Source organism: Puntigrus tetrazona, chromosome 6 (genome assembly GCF_018831695.1).
Source record: "Puntigrus tetrazona isolate hp1 chromosome 6, ASM1883169v1, whole genome shotgun sequence".
Classification (NCBI taxonomy): Eukaryota; Metazoa; Chordata; class Actinopteri; order Cypriniformes; family Cyprinidae; genus Puntigrus; species Puntigrus tetrazona.
This window is the reverse complement of record NC_056704.1, coordinates 12,613,021-12,630,229: the sequence shown is the minus strand read 5'-3', so window position 1 is coordinate 12,630,229 and position 17,209 is coordinate 12,613,021. Positions and strand designations below refer to the sequence as shown.

The window sequence follows — 17,209 nt, the reverse complement described above, 5'->3', positions numbered from 1 at the left end:
TTCCCCTTTCTTCGGTGGAATGTTTTTTTTATTCTTTAACTAAATTAGGGCGTTTAGTGCAGTGCAGATAGTCGCAAGACCGTGAACGCGACAGAGGAGCAAATCATGCATCCAGACTTGTTCGTTCATATTTAATTGATTGGAATAACTCATTTGCACGTCAGCGGTTTTCACGCCTGATTCATCAAACAGCCCGATTCCATTGTAAATACATCAGCTGTCGTTTTCTAGCAGGCTTTAATATCAGAAATGCAAAAGATGGGACATTCCTCCAAAAATAACTTTGTAGTTTCACTTTTAAGAAATTAGCATTATGCAGCATTATAGTGTTTGCCTCGTGTAGAAACCCACTCATGTCTAATAGCTGCTCTTTGGGGCCAGTAAATTGTAGTGCACTGACCGGGGACATACGTGTAGTATATCAGTTTCTTTTGAAATGTGTTTCATGTGAATCCTAAATGCACTTTTTCGACAAAGGAAGATGTAAATGTTTCAAATTTGCCGTCGAACGCCTGTCCTCTAAACCACTTTAGAGTTCAAACTGTAGCGTACATCTCTGTGAAAACCTCTCAGAGGGTCACTGTACAGATAAACTGTTTGTAGAATTTGCTTCACACGACGTCACATACGAGTCGAGACTAGTTATTTGTGACATTGAGAAATCGTGAGTAGGAGCACATGACACAGCGCCCGAATCCAAGCAGAATCCAGCGAGGTTTAGTTGGAATGGAAGGTGAATTCCACTGAACTGACTGACTCATATCAAACCCTTTTCGCCACGCTTTGGTCTGCTTGGAAGCTTGAAGGATCAGATCTCGCCTGTGCCGATGCTTTCTCAAATCGCAGAGAGGTTCAGAAAAGCTGGGTGGAGGTATTTATTGTTTTTGTTTACATTTTGCTTTCTGTCTTCTGGAAAAGAGGTTTGAATTTAATGGGAAGCGCAGATACGCGTCATATCATCATTGTACCTGTACAACCGTAGTCTGCCAGATTGACACGACGCTACATCAGCCTTGGGTGAAATGTCTGTGCGTGAGTTGAGTTATGCTTTAAGGGTGCAACCATTCTCGGTGTATATGTTTTAGCTCGGTGGAGCCAGCCTGATTGATTCAGAGCTAGCTTTACCATCTACACTGTATAGAAATCTAGCATGTTGGTCCAAATCAGTAAAATCAATAAAAGTGTCTTATTACCAAAAATGTATATTGGCTATTCTTGTTTTTCTTTTCTCCTGAGTATATTGTACGGTCAATGTTTGGAATAAGAATGGACTTTTTTAAAGGTTCATAATCCACATTTATTTAATAAAACATATTAGTGAAACATTAATATTGTAATAATAATTCACAATATTACAGGTTTTTACTGTATGTTTGATCAAATAAATGCACAGCTATGTGTGTGTGTGTGTGTGTGTGTGTGTAAACAGTAAAATGATTCATAACAATGAATCACATACAAGATAAAGGGGGCTTTTTTTTTCACATAATATATTTGTGTACTGTGTATATTTACTATTTATATATACATGCTTGTATATTTCTAGAAAATGTATTATGTTTTATATTAATATATATATATATATAGTAAATAAAGTGATGGTTTACATGGTTTGCAAATGAATACATATACATTATGTTTACATTTTTGCATATTTAAAATGTATTTATTTGATGCAAATATAAAAATATATTTGGATATAAATATATATTTATAAAATATACATGGTACAACAAACATTATGTAAAGAAAATTTTTTTGGATGTAATTAATTGATATATACAGTATATATATATATATATATATATATATATATATATATATATATATATATATATATATATATATATATATATATAATATATAATGTTTGTTGTTATAAGTTATAAGAGTCAGATTAGGCTGTGAAACTTCACACATGAAACCTTTGAAGAACTTGACAAAACAAGTTGAAGCTTAATCAATATTTCTCTCCAAACAGGTTTGCATAGGTGTAGGTGAAAGCTGTTTAGTCTTTTATTTAAACTGTGAGAAAATGTTCTGTTTGACTTCTGATCAGCTGCCAGAGACATTCATAAATCAGCAGCTATCTGTTTGACCTATATGTGCATGAGGAGCTTGTAAAGCAGCAGCACAGACAAAGACTGGGTGAAGGACTCAGGATAGTTCTTCTTTTACAGCACATGGAGATTTCTGAAGAAGAACCTGTTCACAGGAAGAATGGCAGCTTTATAGTCATTTTACATCCTTGTTTTGGCTCGTGAAGCCTTCTGAGGAAACACAAAAATAGTTCTACTGCATCACTTTATCTTTCACTTTCAGGAAGTCACGTTCACGTTTTGTTTTTTTATTGTTCTTTGCAGTTCTATATTGCTTGAGTTTAGTGAATTCTATGCAGCATTATAGATTTTCTTAGAAAATGGTACATGAAGGCGTGTTTATCAAGACACTGTATTTAATAATTGTAATATAAGAAACTTTGTAAACCAAAATAGTCAAAACTCTTTGAGAAATGATACATAGAAGACGACAGATGTTTAATGAATAGCATTTATAATCCATTGACACGGGCTGAGTGATTCCATTCTAGTTTTCTACAGTGAGTATCACCACATGCCAACAGTATGGAATATAATCATGTATTTTGTATGCAATCAAGCCGTATATCTAGATAAAGATTGAACTTCTTTCATTTAAATCACTTACTTTATGACTCTCAATCATCACTGAGTCAGTGAGTGCTCAATAAATAAAACATGTTTATTGTTCATTTGCTTGTAAAAGTCATTGTATTGCACTTATTTTATTCTCTTAGGAAAACAACAACAATATACAACCTTTTACTCTTAGGAAACATTTTTATTAATTTTATAATTACATTTATCTCAGAAATTACTTCTTTATTTTAAAACAAAAGAGGGGCATAAGAGGGACATGTGTCTTATTTGGTGTCCTTGGTTTCAGAACATTTGAAGCACCCTGCTCTAGACAGCCATGTGAACAGGTCAAGGTGTGCTTCTGAGAAGAACCCAGCAACATTTAGCCATCAGAATTTTTAATTTACAATCATTCATAAATTATATAAATAACAAAACTCGTAATAACTTCAAAAAGCGCCTATCTGAGACACGGATGGTGATGTTTCCTGGGAGATGCCATCTGCTTAGAAAGTCCTGCCTCGCATCTGGGACTCTCTCTCTCTCTCTCTCTCGACAGTTGAAACAAATCCAGCCTCAGCAGCTGGGACGGATTAAGGGTGGAATATCTAATGAGACGTTCCCTCAGATGGAGGAGCGTAGATTTAGACGTCTGGCTAGGCTATTCAAATGGAAAATGCAGTCACGGAGCGCATGGAGAAGATTGGGTTTGTTTAAAAACCTTGTCCAGGACCGACTGTTGCTCCTGCTTTTTCAGTACGCCAGGCGTGATTACTACACGGCACACGCTTTAATGACAGCAGCAGAACATACGGCAAGTGCACAGCTTCGAGTGTTAATGTTGTCATGGCGCCTGCTGCGCTTTTCAGAAAATCTCTTCCGATGAAAGCCTCTTCGCCATGACATCATTTGTCTGTCGAGAGGCAAAAGTAAAAGTTAAAAGTTTTGATAAATATCACAGTAATGTTAAAATATTTCCGCACGTGATTGTATTAAGATCTCTGACAGATTGATAATTCACTCAAAAATGAAAATTCAGTCATCATTTACTTACTCATACGTTGTTACATTTTGCTTCAATTGAGCAACCTGAAATAAAATGACAGAATTTCTATTTTGGGCAAACTATCTTTTAATCTTTTAAACTTCATTTAAAAGGCTATTTTGAACTGCTGTGGTAGGATGGAGACTCACACATTGCAGGTGGAACGATCCTTCCTTCGGGTACCTGGAAAAGCTCATTTCTTCAGGAAAGTCGGAGTCTGAATTTGGGTCTGTAGTGTTTTGGCACGGGACTAAAACCAGAGACGAGAGGAAGTTAGTTCATTCCTGTCCTTGGGACTTATTTTCTAGCTACTGCTACAGGCACGTCTGAGGTTTCTATTTAAGTATAAGAAGTGATTCAAGACCTACTGCTCTACTAGCAAAATCAAACGTAACATCTTGTATATTTTCTGCAGTATTCTGGCTACTTATAAACTGAATCAGGTGACCCGGAGGCTGCCGGTTCAAAAGGCTCACTTGACTCCTGTAAATTAATTTTAGCATCTGGTTGTATGTTACACATTTGTCTCCAGTCACTGAGGTTACCCGGTCAAGGAAAAATAAGAATATGAGAATAATGAAAAACATTTTATAATTACATTCTAAAACAACTCTAGTAAGTGTGCCGTTTTCAACAAATATATTTTCCTTTGATATGTGTGAGGAGTACCCATCTTATGCTATATAATAATAATAATAATAATCATTTTTCAAGGAAATATTACATTTTTGAGCAGTCTAACCACATGGCATTTTAGACCTAAACTAATAAGTCATAAATGTATAATGTCATAAAAACAGCCAAATTATTATTTTATTCTCACAGTAATGCAAGGTCTCTAACTGTTATAATGAGATGATTTATTCCTTTTTATTTCAAAATGGTTTGCACCGCATGACTTTGATTTGATGTCCAAAAATGTTTTAAATAATATTTTAATAAAATGCATAGCTGCTTTTTCAGAATCAAAATACTTAATAATCATTCCTGTTTGATTAGTTCATTCTCTGCACAAGCCCTTTTTCTTAGTTATGTCATCAGGACGCTCTGATACGCTTTCTTTATTAATTTCCCCAAAACAAAATAAAAATTGAAAATTGAAAAAATGAATTAAAAAAACACTCGTCAAAGAAGAAGTCATTGTGTGTCTGAGTTACATTCTAAAGCCTTTTTGAATAAAGAGCCACTCACCATTCAGCCTGTGGTGAGGCAGCACCTGCATCTTAGTGTTTTTCCCCTCTTCTTCCAGCTCTCTCTCGCTCTCTCCTGCTGCTGCTCATCACAAATGTTGTCCCACAGTTGGCTGTCGACAACAGAGCCTCCTGCAAGCTGAGCCTCGGTCCACACTGTCACCTGGGCGACAGAGGGGGCAGCGACGGTGCGCAGGCCGCTGTAGAGCAGCCCCATTGTCTCCAGACAGGAGTGCAGAACGGTGGTTGCAGTGGAGAGATCTGGGAACGCAGTCGATGCGGGAGTAATGCAGGTAACAGACCCCACATTCCTGATCCTCCAACAGCACCATGGCCGAAAACACAAACCGACGTTAGATCGATGCGGTTGTAGTCTCCGAAGCTGTTTGGCGTTATCTGCAAGAACAAGAAAATAGATGCAACTTTCAACCTGTCCCAGTGTCGTTTCGCTGAAAGCAGAACGACGCTGATAACAACTTCGAGATTTGTGCTTAACTATCTCTTTAAGCACAGTAAAGTGACAGTTAAAATCTTGAAGCAGATGGCAAAGCCCTCGCCAGATCAACCCCACCGACTATTCATCCTTATAGTGTTCCTGCTCTAATGCTGCAGACCACCTGTTAGTCCAGAATATTATATTAATTTAGTTTGACCCCGAGTGTTGACCTCTGACCCTTTTCTGAGTACTAATGCAGACAAAACAATAACGCATTTAAAGAATGGCAAGATCTCTGGTTTCTGCAACTATGAGAACATTCACTTCACTTCAATATACAATTTACAGAATACTTCCAGGACAAGCTAACGCTACATAACGTTATACGCTTGGTTTGGTTTGTTGTCTTGTTGGTGATGGTAAGGTGAAAGATTACGTGAGAACATTCTTAGTCAAACTGTAACTCTGACTTGTGTCAAATCATTTGAACAGTGTGTTCTTTTTATTATAATAAACAGAACGCTGCAGAAATTAATTTTTCCTCCACTGAAACCAACCTAACACCATTAAACAAAAGTAAAGTGAAAAGCAATAATGAATAAAATAAATGCATATACATCCTGAATTAAGATTATTTTTAAACTTATACCTCACTACACTCAATGTTTTTTTTTAAAATAGTTTTCAAAATTTTTTACAATTGTGTCAGTGGTTTATTCAGTGTTGCTTCTAAAATAAATGTATCTTGTTTTAATTACGTTTGGATACGTTAATGGGCAACACAAAAGTATTTATTAAGAAATTTGTAACTAGAATCAGAAACAACACAAACTAATTTTTTGGTAAATCAACTTCAGTTTTAAATGAGATAAATCAAGAAAGATACTTACAGTAGAATGAATCCAGTTCCTCTGTATGGACTCCTACAGATCTTTGTCAGAGATGAACTATGGGTGTGTGAATGAGAGTAAACTGGCTCTGCTGTCAGCGTGAATAACCGCCTGCTGTTTTAAAGTCGCTGTCGAGTCATGGGGGAGGTGATACACGTCTTTCTCCTCCCCCATTGCCACACAGCTAAACTCTCCAGTTATTCAGAAAAGTGTACATCATGTCAACACTGTAAATCATTCGGATTTCCTGAGAGTTCCCAAAATTAATTGTTAAAGATGCAATAGGAAATACCAGGAATTATTTATTTAAGGAGAAAAAAAATGTCTTAATAATATGCATTGCTAAAGACTTAATTTTTTCACCCTTAGTTTCCAGATATTAAAATAGTTGCATCCGATCTAAATATCATCCTATTCTAACAAACCCTAAATCAATGGAAAGCTTACTGGTCTGTGATCATTTTTACATTTTGTGATATTACAATATCAATGATAGTTATTGGTTTTTCAAACATGTTATACACTTTCCAGTATAAGCACTACTAACTTATTTTCTCACAAAAACAAATAAATGTAAAAAAAAATCCGAAAAACATGGGCTCGTCCGGGATTTGAACCGGGACCTCTGCACCCAAAGCGAGAATCATACCCCTGTGACCAACGAGCCGCTTAGAAGAAGCCGGTGTTCATAGCAAGTAAACTTTACGCAAACAGCATCGATAGCTTTCTCCTACAAACATACGGGTTTTATTATAATACTGTCTTTAAGTTTGTTTTATTAACTACATTATTCGTTGACATCACATGAAAATAGTTAGTAATCTAAACGCGTCAGAGAGTGATGTTAACGTTACTACGCAACGATACACGCGTACTTTCTATTTTACCTAAACACATGGTGATTTTCTACAGGAAACACTCGCTTGTGTATGTACTATTTCATTATTCTAAGTAAGCAAACCACTAAAAAACAACTACGAAAACAATGGGGCTCGTCCGGGATTTGAACCTCCGACCTCTCGCACCCGAAGCGAGAATCATACCCCTAGACTAACGAGCCACGTGCAGTACATACTACGACCTGACACCATACAAACTTAAACAGGTAAAACTCCGTACTACTTCACAGTAAATATTTTTGCTATACTGCGTTAAATCTACGCATATAAAATTTTACTCTATTGAATCGAATCGAAACAATTAACGCCTCTTATGAGCCTCATTCGGTATGTCAAGACTGCATCAGCTTTCTCACGATGAATTCAGTTTCAGAACGTAACTTACAACGACAAACTTAAAACTATATTTTTAAATTACAGTTACATAATTGCAATTGTGTATAAGTACATATATAAATTACAGTAAAACCTGCATACTTTGTATCCATAATCATTTAGCTACTAACTTATCAAAAACACGTGTATTTGTAAACACTGGTGTATTTTTAAAGATTAAGTCTATTTTCTATTTTTTGTAACCTAATCACCTTGGTATCCGTAGCCTATACGGAACTAATATTTGAAGCTTTACTAAAAAGCTGACTGATGATCCATCAAAAGATGTCAACACCTCATGGTCGAATAAATTACCCACAGTCCTTCGCGGACTGTAGAGAGTGTTTATACAGCTGCTATTCTTGTGCCCTGTCACTGTAAGTAGAAAGATTAGTTACGTCACGTATACATTTATGTAAAAGCCAGTTTAAATGCTACATTCACAATATATTGTCTGTGCTTTAATATATTAAGTAAATCCGGGTTTGTCGCAAGCAATGGTCATGCAAATGCGTAAAACACATGCAAACTAATACAAAATATTTATCGTTTCCTTTTTGTGACAAATCACAGTTAAATGGAGTTTGCTGTATTCAAGTACGTTATAAGTTAATAGAGCACTTAAATGCTACCATCTCCACACTTCATCCCAAATTATAAGCAAACTAATCAGCATGCTGGAATTCTGTTAAAGACTATATAAAACACATTATATATAAATACATTGAAATAAAAATCGTTGAAAGGGACTTTGACACAGCGCAATATGTCCAATGAGAAGCTGTACTCGTGAGACACGTGATACTCCCCCAGTGGAAGCGCAGGCAGAGTGGCAGTTCTGTACTCTTGTGTTTATGATATTCTTGGTTGTTGTACGCCTCCTAACTGTTGAGTTTCTGTCACCCCTGCGCTTGACAAACATGATGTCAAAGCGTCCGGAAAGTGTAAAGTGATGTTTTTTGTATTTAAGAAAATAAACTAACTTATCTCGAGTTCAAAAATGTTGTTGTGTACATTCACTTTCTGTGCAAACACAGTAAAGTAAATCGCGTACTGTTACTCCACGCTAACAGGCTAATGTTAGCACAGTAGTGATTTATTATTAACAAACAATAAAACAATTCGATCCCCAATGTGTAAAAACCGAAAAGTCATATAGACATAATTATATCACGTATAATCAGTTTCTGATAATAGCTCAGCACGCAATACCTTGTTATTGTATTGGACATTATTGGAACACCACCGCCTAGCTAATTCTATTTCTGTTAACATATTTCTTACCAATGCAATATTTTATTCCTGATTCTCAAGCACGACGTCTAAGTTTGTCAGAGATCTACGTGATATATCAACTCAATTCTTTCAGAGCACACCAATGGGTTTTTTTGTAGCCTTTGTGGTTGTAGTTGCCCTTGAAACTAACTCCTATGCAGACACTTACACCGTTCATCATGCTGATGATTTTTTTCCTCTCAGTAGTGCCGTCCAGATATTTTGCAATAATGATGTAGAAGAAAGGCCACTGAGAAATAATGGAAGAATTTCTGAGCAGTCTCCGTGATCATGATGTCAGGTACATGGGGAGAATTCAAATTATGAGCAATCCACATAATAAGAAAGTGACTTGTGAGTTTGCTGTAGGCGTACAGCATCAGTGTTTGCGGTACTTGGGTTTACGCTTTCTGCCGTCTTTCATCTCCTCAGCTCTGTCCTGTCGTCCCTGCGAGCCGGAATTACAGGAGCTGATGAGGCAGATCGACATCATGGTGGGGCACGCGGCGTGAATGGGAGGCAGAGGTTGAGCCATGGAGCTGCGTCTGCAGAATCACATGCAGGAGGAGCTCCAGTCGGCCAGAGCTCTGCTCGACAAGAGGGGGCTCAGAGGTACTGTCTTGTCTCTCGTTCACCTTCACATGTGCAGAACTGCTGTAAGAAGCAAAATTGTTACATTAAAGAAAGTTGTAGTGCCTTCATGTTGACTGACCAAGGATTAATGCTGCAGTGAGATATGAGACACGGCATGCTCCAGACACATTAGATTACAATTAAGTGTAATATAAGGCCACGAATTGTGATGGTTTTGTGTCACGCGTTCAGTGGTAAGATCTCTTTGATCTGCCTTCACCTATGGCAGACACTTAGGGTGAGGAGATGATGATGTCCCTGCTGGAGCTCCAGGACGGTGGTTTCCAAATGTTGGTGGTAGTGAAAGGGGTTGCAGCAGGTGAACTGCATGAAAGCATGGGTCTTCCTGCATGACTAGACTAGACTATAAACCATGAATTACTCACCCCCAAGCCATCCTGGAATTGTATTTTGACTTTCTTTTTCCAGAGTTTATAAAAAAAAAAAATTCCAAGCTTGGTTATGCTGGTGGATATCAGGTTTTGTTTTTCTTTGATTTTTGTTAGATCAGCTAGACATTAAATATATCAGAATAACAGACTGAATATATTAGATTATTACATTACATTACTTTTATTGTTGCCTTAGACATTATAATATTAAATTGTCAAATTATATATTAAATAAAGTTATTAAAATAATAACAATATTAAAGAGGATTGCCTTAATGGGTCTAAAATATAAATGCATTATTCCAGTATGATATCGTATCTAAAATACATCTTCAACATAATTAGATTTTTTGAAAGAATGTACAAAAAAAACAAATCAACACGGCATAAATTAAATGAAAAATAAAACTATCAAGACAAATTGATTATGATTATATGTATGTTGATCATGACACCATTACTGTAATATTTGGAAAAGCACTATTCTCTTATAACATGTTTGATTTTCATTTTGTTAAAGTATGACATAACAGTGTAACATAATGATTAATACATTCAGATGCCCAGCCATCTAATGTTTCCTTAAATTGTGTGACAGTAGGCCTATATAAATTCATTAACATGGGTTTCAAATCTGATATGTTGAAAATTTGTGTTAATATAAATGTTTAAATAAGATTTAAACATTAAAATAAATAGTATTTATAATATTAAAATAAATATAAAATAAGATTTCTTTTAGCTAATTAATCACATAGGTCAATTTGTGACAGTGACTGTGAGAGTTCACGCTGTCATCAAAAATGGGATATGCCAAATGCTATGATTTTAATGTGATTTTTTCATTTGTTCTTGCAATAAAATTATTGCGCTGTTAGTTTGATGGTTATGAAATTTTTTTCCATTCATGAAAATACAAATGTTTTGAAAATGATCTCAGATGTTTGAATCTCCATATGCAGCATCATGCATTAAATAAAATCGTTGTAAGAGGAGATAATGCTCTACTAGGTGTCTGTTTGAACTGCATTTGACATAGCTCTTATAAGCATTATCTTATGTGCTCTAGATCCGAGTGCTGGAAACAGCTAGATGAGATGCAAGCTGGAAAACAAAGAGCTAGTGGGTGAAGTATGAAGAACAACTGCAGCACGTAAAGATGAAATGCGATTATTATTTTTATTATTTATTTTTTTTTTTCAGAAGCAAGCTGTATAATGTTCCTAATGACTTTGTTCTTTGAAGCCTGTTAACTTCACTCCTGTCAACAGTTGTCTAAAGTTGAAACACAGCTATGAAAAGCTACAGCGTAAACGTGTGAGGAGGCACGAGAGAGAAGGAGCTCTGAGCAGAGAGGAGGACAGGACTAGCTCTCCTGCCTCAAAAAGCAAGCTGGAGGTGCAGAGATGACTGTTATTTAGAATTATTCCACTCATTTTTGAGTACAGCGTTTAGAAGTTCACTGAGCGTTTATTTCTTGTGGATGCAGGAGTTTCGTCAGCGTTCATCAGATTGGGAACAGCAAAACTGCAGTATCAGAGACAAGTGACTTCACTGGAGGAGCAAAGAGAAGAGCCTGGCTGAACAGTTTGCACTCATCCCAGGTTTGCTCTCCAAAGTTTTTGTCGTGTTTTACCTTTAAATATTTGTTTATCAGATATGACACTGTAGGCTTTTATATGGTTAATTTATTTCAGCATTGATAACTGAATTAAGCATGATGACATTTCTTCAGCTGGTCCGTAGCTCATACATAGGTGGAGCTGCACCATTTTCAGAGTTGTATTTTAGCTATTAATGAGAATTTGTGTGTGTGTCAGTCTCAGGGTGTGGGCCGGACTCAGGAGCAGGGGGAACTGCAGCGGCTGCGCTCTCAGCGCAGAGGCTCAGGACAGCCTGCATACACAAGAACTGAGCTGGAAAGACTTCGGCTGCTTCAGGATGAGCTGGGAGACTCCATCCCGGGAACAGCAGGTCAGCTGCCCGCTGCAGCTCACATTGAGGGACAGGTAGATCCAGATCCACAAGATGGTGAGGTAGAGAGATGGACGTGAAGCGTAGTGCGGTGAGCGAGCTTCAAAAGTGCATTAAAGGCATTGTAAAGTGATCCATGTGAATAAAGCAGTTTAGTTTTCCAGAAGAGATTATGTGATGTGATGAACATCATTCAACTTTATTTTATTCACATATACATATAGAGCACAACAAATGTGGTCGAGTCCAAACATTTTCCTTGATGTGCAAGAACTGCTATTATACCATATTTCAGTATTTATTTGCTGTTCAATGTTTAAATAAACCTAAATTAAAATCTGTTCATCCATTAAAGCAATCATCATGTTTCTTTGAGTGGACTAGTTAAACTGTATACTCAATACATGTGGAATGCTTAACTATGTCTTTATAAACCTTTTAAGGCTTAAAAATCGAATAACACGTTCTTGAATCTGTTTTAACTGTCCATAGTTTTCCAGTTAACAGTTCATTAAAGCGCTGATATTAAGAAAAGATTATTAGTGCAGCGTTGTATGGATAAGCTTTTTTAAAGTGCTTTTGCTTTTCATTATTATATTTGAAAGTTCATAATGTTTATATATATATATAAATATAATATATATATATATAAATAAATATATAATATATATATATATAAATAAATATATTATATATATATATATATATATATATATATATATATATATATATATATATATATATATAGTATAATTAAGTATAATTATTCTAGCACGCCAGCGCAATAAGCAAAGCATTGTGCTATTTTTATAAAATGCTATAAATATGTAAATAATTGAATAACAACAATGCTGCACTATTCTTTTGCAGGTTTTTAATTGAAGGCGACAGAGCTGAAAGGCCACACTGGGCGCTCAGGATCATTGTGCGTAGTACAGAATCCAGCAGCAGCAGTTCTGGCGAAGTGACGACAGCAAGCTCTGCAGAAGCAAGAGCTGCGATCATCAGGCCTGTATCATCTTCCTTTCAATGTTCTCTTAGGATTCATCACTTAACAGTCAAAAGTGACTTGCTAGCTAGGTGTCGATCTCGATTGTGCAACAGTCACGATCTCTTTGTGTAGGTCTCTAGAGGAATGTTTGTCGCCACGGTCGTCTCCAAGCGCTTGGCCTCCTTAGACAAGATCTGGGAGAAGGTCACACGCCAAGTTAATTAGTTCCCAGAGCTGTGAGGGTCACCTGAAAGCTGAGGTCATCAGACTTGAGACAAGTGAGATGTTTTAAAATGTGTCCTCATGACTTCAGTATACAGCAGCAACAACTAATAATAAGCTTGTTCTGGAGTATAAATGTACTCATGTTTTGTTTTGTCAGGTTGGAGACATGAAAGCATAAAGCGAGATGAGCAGAGCGAGAGAATGAATGGGGAAACAGATGGAGGAGGAACCTGCCTTTCGTTGTGCGACTGAAATCAAGCGTGTATGTTTTTGACAGTTTGAGGTTTAATGTATTATCAGTGTGTGGTTGACCAGCTTTGTTGTCTGAACATTAAATGTCTCCATTCAGTTGATAAATATTGTCTGCACAAATTATGATGACGTATTGGGTCAAATTTAACTCTTTATGTCCATAGTTATGTGTGACTGAGGGCGGAACAAACTGTTAATGAGAGTTAGAGGAGCGAGAGGAAGTGTCTCTGTTAACCAGTAAGCTTCATCAGCGTGACATCACCGTTGCCGCTCATGGCTCCGCCTCAGGCATTGAAGCGATGATTCACGAGCAAGTGGGCGAGCAGGCGTGAACATCAGAACTCAAGGTACACCAAAACACTCTCACAGCCACCTGTCCAGATTGTGCTTTTAAAAACCTGCTGTCTATTGCCAAAGCACTGGTTTATTATGTCAAAATAATAATCTGTATGTTGTTTAGTTTGTAGGTGACACAGGTCAACGAGACTCTAAAGCTTGAGAATCAGCATCTAAATGATCTGCTTGAAGTCGAATCAAAGATCACCTAAGGTTGCATTGTTTTCTCTAAACCTTCATTCTATTGCAATGCATACATTTTAATAATGATCGACATCTGCCTTAACATCAAAATGAAAAATTGCTCGGTCCTCAGGCACGCCAGCGCTGCAGTGGTTCTCAACCCTTTTGGACTCAAAAACCTTTAGTAATCAAAGGACCGAGTTTCTGCTATTATAATAAACTATAACTGCAGCTTATTTTATTAACAGATCTGACATTGCCAGTACGTTAAATGAATTAACCATAATTCATTGGGTTTGCTGAGGTGGCCTAAGTAGAATTTTGAGAGTTTAGTCACTTTATAACTTGGCTAATGTTTGTACACAGTTATTGTCTTAGCGGTATTCATTTGAGTCAGTTACGCAGTTTTTGTATTTTAACCTTTATCTTTGCCTGATAGGCGTGCTGTAAACATGGTTTGGTACTTTCTGCAAACTGAGGGATGGTGTTATGATGGAAGGCAGATTATTTGTTTTTATTTGTATTTATTCGTTTAGTTTTGCATGCTTTTATCACTGCTCATCACATTCTCACTTTGTATGTTAGAGAAACGGAGAGCTGGCCAGTCTCCAGGAGACAGCTACGTGTCATCTCTGAACAGTTTGGAGAGGAGAGAACAAGGCAGCTGAGGTTGGAAGTACAGAGCTGCGAGCTCGCATGGAAGCAACAGCCAGACCTGGCAGGACAAGTGCAGAGAGCATTACTACAAAATCAGAAACAAGCGCTCACAACAATTTTATGTTATTTCAAACATAAAAAAGTTCACTCATTTTAACACTTGCTGTGATTAATTGTTTTCTAGTGTTGAATTATTGAGTATTTTCATTTCACCGTTTTATAAATGCTCATAAATTCTCCCCCATGTTACATTTACCATATGAATTTAGGTTTTCTTGCCGTTTTGATAGGATTCTTAGTAAATGAAAAATGACTATATATATATATATATATATATATATATATACATATATATATATATATACTCTCTCTCTATACCATATATATATATATATATATATATATATATATATATAAAATACATTTTTATTTATTCTGTAATGGCAAAGCTATATTTTCAGCAGCTATTATTTCAGTCTTCCAGTGTTATGATCCTTCAAAAAGCAATGTAACATGCTGATCAAGAAAACATTTATTATTATCAACATTTTTTCACAGAGATACTATCGTCAAGAGATTTATTTTAGCATTTATTTAAAATAGAAACACAAAACATTTGTAAAACATGTTACAAAACATTTAAAATGTATAAATTATTAATTTAATGCAAAATGCAATACATAATGCAATAAAATAACTGTATCCAGACTTTTGAATGGTACGTATTTAAGCGCGTGCTGTTGTTATTGTCATGTGCTGTCAGATCTGATGAGGATGTACAGGCGCAGACACCAGGAGGAGCTGCAAGCCATGGAACTTCGGATGGAAGAAGCTACACTATGAGGCTCAAATGACGCTCTCAAACAGCTTGAGAATCTGTCCACGAACTTCCCCTGCGCCGCCCGATGGCCAATCACAAGAAACAGGATAGTATCCCCAGCCACACTCTTCTGCATGCGTCCGCTTCATCTTCATCTTCCAAACCGTAGAAGCCCACAGAATGGCAGCTCTCTTCTCAGCGTGGCGGTTAATGGAGGAAGTTCAAGCTTCAGCTCGGTAGACAACTTTCTGCATTTGGTCAGTAATGTCAAAAAAATGTCAGGGTGATATAACTGTCTCAGTATTACAATGAAGAAAGCACAAGTTAATGAGCAAAAACTTTTTTTTTTTATAAACCCTTCATGACTTTAGGTTGAAGTCGTATCAATTAAAATATTAGAAATAATTGAATGGCTTTAAAACAAGTGTTTAGAACACCTTGGAAGATGTCTTTGAATTTTCCAAATATTTTATGGACACTGCTATTTCGTGACCCATATACACAATATACACCAGATGGGCATGAAGAATGGAGATACTAAATAACAGTGTTATACTTGTATTTTGGCGCTTTTGACTGGCTCTTTTATAAAGATGATGTCAATCATGTATACAACAGTCTCAATGGTCATTTCCTCCCTCTCTTCCTCAGGACTCAGCTGGATCTCCAAATGGCTCAGTGACCGCACAGTTTCTGGAGGAGAAGCGTTAAGGAATAAAGGCTCCTTCCAGGAGCTGGGCGCCCACATTCAGAGCATGAAGCAGAGCGTAACACAGTCTCCAAATACCTGGGCAGGGCGGCAGGCCCCAAAGCAACCATAGTGCAGTGATCTGAACAGAGACATTTGCAGGTGATGACTTGTCTGTAGCCATTTCTATTTGAAGAGAGGAAGAAAAAATCGTTTGGGCAACTGGCAGGATTCATAAAAAGCTGCACACCGATTGGACAAGATCGGGGGCAGCAAAAATGACACAAAGCAGTGCCAAACAACACATCCCAAAAGTGCTGGATACCTCAATGATTATTGCACTAGTGAAGGGCAGCCACATATACACTCCTATACCCTTGACCCTTTGACCTTCCGTATGGCCTCTTGTGTTTGGGCACTTGAGACACCATTACTCTGTTTGCTGTGCCTTTTTCAATATTTATGTACAGTTTAACCTATACGTATAAAAACATATTTTTGTAAACCTACCCACGATATGGCTGTGAAAGTATGTGTTTAAGGGTTGAATTAAAGAGCTTGTTTTTCATAGCTATGTTTGTTGTAAATTGGATGAGTTTTGTGCGAATGGTTTCATTTCCTTGTCACTTTGCGCTTCGGAAAAGGCTGTTGGACATGTGATGGGATCAGATACATTCTCAAGTGCCATTATCCTTGCTGGCGTTGCACAGCGGAGATGTAAAGTTAGCGTCAAACTTGCCTAAGCTTTCTCTCAAGTCTCCACCTGTATTTATTGGCCTATCACAGCTTCTTTAATGATTTAGTACAGTTTCACCCCAAGAATGCATAGATTGCGCCAGGTCTGGCGGTTTGCATCACACACACACACACACACACACACACAAACTACAGCAACGCACCACGTTCAACATGAAAAGCTAATGGAATGTTAATATGTCATCCATGTGAGGTCCTGCATGGAGAAATAACTAAAAGGCTGTTATTGAGCATGAACTCATATATTACCAGAGTGATACTGAGTGGGAGACATGTATCACTTGCTTTTGAAAACGAGGGAAATAGGGAATATCCAAATCTAATTTGTTTTGGAATGTGTCTCTTTTTTTCTCTCTCGCTCCTTCTTCCCTTCTCAGATTAGCAAGTGCTGGAAATATGTTTGCGGGCGCTCGGTCAGCGGTTTGCGATGTCGAATTCCGTAACCCTGGATACCAGGCCTGCAAAGCTCAACAAACAGCACTGGAATTTGGCAATGGACGTTTACTCTTTTGCTTGCAGAGAAGCATTTTTTTGA

The 17,209-nt window shown here is 37.0% G+C and overlaps 1 pseudogene; it reads left to right on the top strand.

The window, feature by feature from the left end:
• Positions 1 to 8,971: 8,971 nt before the first annotated feature.
• Positions 8,972 to 15,941, top strand: LOC122346840 (annotated as a pseudogene).
• Positions 15,942 to 17,209: the final 1,268 nt, after the last annotated feature.